The sequence below is a fragment of the Anser cygnoides genome, chromosome 7, assembly GCF_040182565.1.
Source record: "Anser cygnoides isolate HZ-2024a breed goose chromosome 7, Taihu_goose_T2T_genome, whole genome shotgun sequence".
Taxonomy (NCBI): domain Eukaryota; kingdom Metazoa; phylum Chordata; class Aves; order Anseriformes; family Anatidae; genus Anser; species Anser cygnoides.
In genome coordinates this window covers 20,261,814-20,267,606 of record NC_089879.1, presented here as the reverse complement: position 1 = coordinate 20,267,606, position 5,793 = coordinate 20,261,814, and positions in this window count along the sequence as shown.

Genomic DNA, 5,793 nt, shown 5'->3' with positions numbered 1-5,793 from the left:
TTCCTGCCCCTTGCCCCCCCATGAAAGGCTCTGGCTCAAGTCAACCTGGCAACTGCTCTGATCTCCTCCCCCTTCAGCTCCCTTTCTCCAGGCACCCTCTCCGCGTGCCAGCCCCTTGCTGTCTGCCTTTTGACAGTGCCTTCCTCCTCCTGGAGGAAGGTGAGGGGCAAAGATGCAGTGCTTCGGCTGCCCCACAGGATTTCGACCCCCATCGATGGCCTGAGCTGGGCTGCAGGGCAGCCTGCACACTGCCAGAGCCCCCTGTCACCTTCCAGCTGTGTTCCCATAGCACACCCCACCACTGGGCTGGTGACCCTAGGCACAGCCAAGACGTGCAGTGGCCATGCAGGTGGCCACCTCTCCAGGATGGTCTCGCTTCTGGGGATGGGAAGCCCATTCCCACCTGGAGAAGGGGACAGGGACAAGGGCCACCAGTGGAGGGTCTCTGGGCCAACAGTCTGCAAGGGCCCGTGGTGGTCAGGGGAGTCCCCAGCGCCGGGGGAGGAAGGGTGGCTACTCGCCTGTGTGGTTATGGTCGGGGCAGAGCAGGAGTGCTCCCAGCTCCCTCCCCAGCTCCAGCATCCCTCCTGTTTGCGCCCCTGTATCCCACAGGAGCGTGGGAGAGCAGGGAGCCCAGGGCCAGCCCACAGCTGGGCACGGGGCACAGCTCTTGCCCAGTGCCCTGGGATGTGCAGCCTGCTGGCACCGGGCACCGCTCACTGCCACGAGGAAAAAATCCAAATAAAACAGCTCGCAGGGATCGGCTCCTCCCCTCTCCCTTCCCAATCCAAAACTAAAATAGGATTTCAGCAACCACAAAATCTCTCCCAGCCCAGAATCACGGGCAAAAAGCTTAGAGAGGTGTCCAGAGGGCTGTGTCCTGCTCGCCTCCATCCTCCCCAGGTGACACAAGCAATGTGACTGCACTTGGCATGGAGAGGACCCGTGGCAGTGCTCCTGGGGCTGTGGAGCCAAATCTCCAGAGGCTTTTAGGCACCTTGCCTCTTTGGTCATGGCCAATCTCCATGCTTCAATTTCTTCTGTGCCTGGAGAGCTTCAGGTCTCAGCATTGTCCCTGGGGCACGGGGAGCAAAGGGAAGACATGCAGACTCCTTCCATTGCATTTCATGGCTCCGGTAGAGGAGCAGAGAGGTGGGTGACGGAGTAACGTGAACCTGGGGTTCAGCACACAGGTTGGGGAATTAAGCAATAGGGACAAATTAGCCTAGACAATAGGAGATCTTTTTCACTGGGGGAGGGCTTGGGGGAGAGGGAGATAATTAAATGTTGCCTCATCAAAGCGGAGGCAGTATGCAAGCTGCTCTCCCTTGTAACTCTATCGTGCTCACCTCCCGGGGGACTGGCTGGGTCGGGTGCCCTCCCTCCCCAGGGAGCAGGGCTGGCCGGGGAGGGGCAGGCAAGGCAGAGGGCTTGGGTCGGGGGCTGTAGGGAGGAGAGGGTGTTGGTGTCTCATTACAGGCCTTAGATCTCTGGAGGGGAAAAGAAAAGGGAAAAAAAATCCCCAAACCCAAACCACAGGCCTTTGTTAGAAACACTGTCCGGGAAATGACGGAAAGGAAGGAGAAGACAAGAACAGCTCAAATTCAGTCCTTCGATAATTAAAGCTTGAAAAAGAATAAAAGGGGTGGGGGGGAAAAAAAAAAAAAAAAAAAAAAAGAGCTTTCCCTCCTCCCACCTGCTCCCAAAACAGGGCTGCTGTAGCTTCCCAGGAACAAAGGGATGCGGTGAGAATGGGCTGCGAGGGGGCTTCTGCTCAATCCCACAGAGGGGGGAACGTGCGGCCCTGCAGATGGGAGCCCCTCAGCAAAGCTGGGGTAAAAGAGGGGAGAAATGTGTCTTTCTGTCATGCTGCTCATCAGAGCAGAGCTCTGACTTTCTGGTCCAAGGAAAATTTGGCAATCAAAGACAAAAACATTTCTATTCCAAAACTGAGCAAAAAGAAACCAAACCCCTGTGTTTTCTGCTAAGCAAAATAAAGGAGAGGGGAATCTGGCCACTGGGCAGCTCATGGTCCCTTCTTGCCATGATCTGGCTGTTCAGAGCCTCTTAGAAAAATATGTTAAATAAGTGCACATTCTTCTTGAAAAGCTGTGTTCAACAGCAACCAGACATGGCCCTCTTCTCCTCCTTGTGTCACAAAATCAATGGCCTGTTTTGTGTTACATCCTGCTGCAGGTGAGGATTTCAGCTAACTCTTCCAGAGGACCAACAGTCACGGAGCACGGTGTTTTTCTTGGTCAGAATTGACTTTTCATGACCAGTACTCAAGACAACAGGAATGCCTCTGCTTCTCCCCTCCTCTGGCCAGATAGGGGACAGCAATCCCAGCCAGAGGGCTGGCAAGAGGGCACTTACCCATGGGGGTTTGCCTTGGCCTCCTCACAGCCTCAGGTGGGAAATAGCAGGTCTGGGGGTCACCAGCCAATATCCTTCCTTGAGAGAACCACCAGGCTGTACCAGGAATGAGGTCCATGCACGTGGGTAGGAGCACCTGGGGCCCTGGGGCAATTGGAGCTGGAGTAACAGGGAGGTGTTTGGCCTTGTAGCACACCAAGATTGTCAGTTGAACCACAAACATTTCCCTTCTCCAAGCTGTGCCTCAGTTTCTTCACCGACGAGCTGGGACGATCCTCTTTGGGGCCAGGAGGTCTTGTTCAGGAGCCCATGGGAAGCAACCAGCTCCTCGGTGGCAGGCACTCTCCCCACGTGAGCTGCTGCCAGCTGTGTACTTTCCAGGTGCCAGGGCAGAGGCGTGCTGCTCTCTGATATATGGCACCCCATAGCAGCTGCTTTCTGATTCCCTCTCCATCCCCAGCTGCAGCCATGAGATCCCGAGATGTCTGCACCTCAAACCCCCAGGGACCGGGCCCTCTGCTCGTGACAGAGGTGGGACAGACGGCCAAAGGCATCGTGCTGGGGAGCCAGCGGGACCCGGGCGTGGGGCGGCAGGCAGAGGGAGCACTGCCGTGTGCTCCTGTCTACGGGGATGGAGCTCTGCTAATACAAAGATAAATAAAGGCCCTTGAGAGCTCAAGAAACAGAAAATAAAGAAGATACAAAGAGATCATTTTAAAACAGCTGATGCCATGACTTCTGGAGGCCATTTCTGCAAGGCCAGCACTGCCAGCTTTGCAGTGCTCTGCGGGGGACACCAGCTGCCTCTTGCACAGAGCTAGAGACACCAGAGCTCGCTTTCTGTCCCCACCACGGCCCTGCTGGCTGACATGGGACATCACGGACATCTCCCAGGGCTTCCTTTCACCTGCTTTGCATTCCAGACCAGAGCCTGTGCAGGTGGAGCTGACCTCTCCCTGCGGACTTGGCTGGATGTGCTGTGGTGGGATGTGTGCCATCAGGGACCTCGAGGCTGTTGGTGAGGGCAGCACAGTGCAGGTCCCCAAAGGCTGACAAAACTGTTGTGCCCTGGTTACACTGCCTGAACAAGAAGCCTTGTTCTGCTCTGAAACTGTTTGCCTGCTCCTGGGGACCAGTTTTAAAGCTAAAGGAGGAAAAAAGCCCCAAATCTCTCTTCCCACCCTGCCTCACCCCCAGGGTCCACCCTGGCGCAGCTCAGCGGCTCCCTGGCACTTGGTGCCCTCCGAGTCCTCGAACTGAAAGGGCTCGGGACACGTGGCCAACCGAGCAATCGGATTGCCTTAACACGCCTTGGTGCTTTATAATACCTGCCATTCTCCATGCTTGAGGCTGCTCCTGATGCTTGCCATATTCGACGGCTGTACTGCTGCGCTTCCTGGGGTCTGTGCCACCCTCCTGAAGGCTGCCTCTGCCGTGCTGAGCGAGCGGTGCCAGCGGCTGCCACGGCCAGGGACAGCCCCCGGACACCCCCCAGACAACCCCTTGCTCGCCTGGCGGCTGGGGGCTGGCGCGTCCCCCCCAGCTGTCCCCAGCCGCGTTCCACACGGCGCCTGTGGAAGTGTACAAAGTGTCAACCTCAGCGTAGTTTTTAACCTGGAGTGATAGCTTTACTGATTTGCCACTTTACTACTCTTGTTAATGAATTTTTAATCTTCTTAATGACATTAAACACGGAAAGTAATTAAGGAAAACAAGTTTGAAACTGCTGACTTAAACCCTTTATTCAGAACTATTTAATGTAGAATTAATTTGATTTTGCCCATTATTCAAATGAACACATTACCTTCCTGTGCATTGGCCTCTTTTCCTTTTTTTTTTTTTTTTTTTTTTGGTGTGTGTTTTGTTTTATTAAATATATCATATAAAGCTTTGTCCTTTTGCTCGGAGGTAACCAGAAAGTTCCTCTCCCAATGACAGAAAAGGGTCAGCCTCCAGCATCTCTCATGGGTCTTGTAAAGTCTCCCTGCATCAGGGGTTCAGCGTGGCTGGGAGCTGCGGCAGCATGCCTGAAGCACCAGCACCAGCTCAGCACCACCTGGCCAATTCGGAGCTCTGCCTCTCAGTGTCTGGGAACCCCAGGACCTGGCTTACCCCTTCACTACATCATGAGCTAGACACTTTCTTTGCCTCCTTCTTAGGCACTATTGGCTCTGCCCCATGTGTACAAAGGCAGTGGATGTTCACCTGATCTTACAGCCAGGCTTCAGTGTTACAAATTAACCCCATTCCTGCTGTGATTTTGCAGATTTACTGCACAGTGTCTCCCATATCCTTACTCCAAACGCTGGAAAACTGGCAGTAAGTTCTCAGCTGTTGGTCTCCAGCTCCACCCCACCAGCAGCTTCTGCACTCAAGAAACTCTGCTCATACTCTGTGTTCCCACCACAACCCTTTCTCCTTCACCTGAATTTGCTATCTGATCCCCCATCCTTGGAGGCAGCAGAACCCCTACAAGAGCCTTTCCAGACACCCCAAAATCCAGCTCTGTCCTGGGCAGGCACGGTACCAGTTTGACCAGGAGCAGACTGCACTCCACTGCCAGTCAGGGCTGAAAAGGGCGCCTGGTTCTCATATCCACAGGTCTCTCATCCTCTTAGCTATCAAGAATCCCCTTCTGGCTCTCCAGTGCACTGTATAAATAAGCCTTTTTCTCTGCAGCCACCTGCCTGGCAGAGTAGGTAATGTCAGTGGAGTTGCACAGGCTAGTATGCTTCTGAAACAGCAGGACTTGTCCAAATAATTTTGTGCATGCAAAAAATTGCTGGATGACAGAGCCAATCAGGGTCAATAATCCAGCAGATGAGGGGAGAGCATCAACTGCAAATAAGCGCAGCACAAACACACCTCTGCATTCCTCTCTTAGACTTGAATTTGTATGGAGAGGGGAGCACCACAGTTCTGTATGAAAAACTCCCAGTCCCTCTCCCTGAGCAGAGTAGGAGCTTACTGAACATCGCAGAGGACATAATCCTTGCTAAAGCTGCCTCAAGCTTCAGGTTCTCCATTCATCATGGACCTATATGGACACACTGACTATAGGAGAGCAAGCCCTGAATCTGAAGCTCAACATTCAGCTGTTGAAGCTCTTTTTGCAGGTTGGTGATGAGCAGCCAGCCCATCCTCCATGAGGCTTGCTTCTTTTTGCACTGATTTGGTGTCCACTGGAAGTAACTGCATCCTTTCCCTTGGCTCCGGTACATAACTGGATCATTCCTCAAGCTGGAGTATTAAACATGCCGGCAGATTGTCATTAAAACCCTCTTTACTTTATTATGTGTTTTTGCTTCAACAGCCAAAACTGGAGGAAAGAATGAGAGCAAACAATTTTCCTGCATGCTGGCCGTAAGATGTTCCATGAGCACTGAGCTGACTCTAGCAGGACCCTTTCCCACCAGA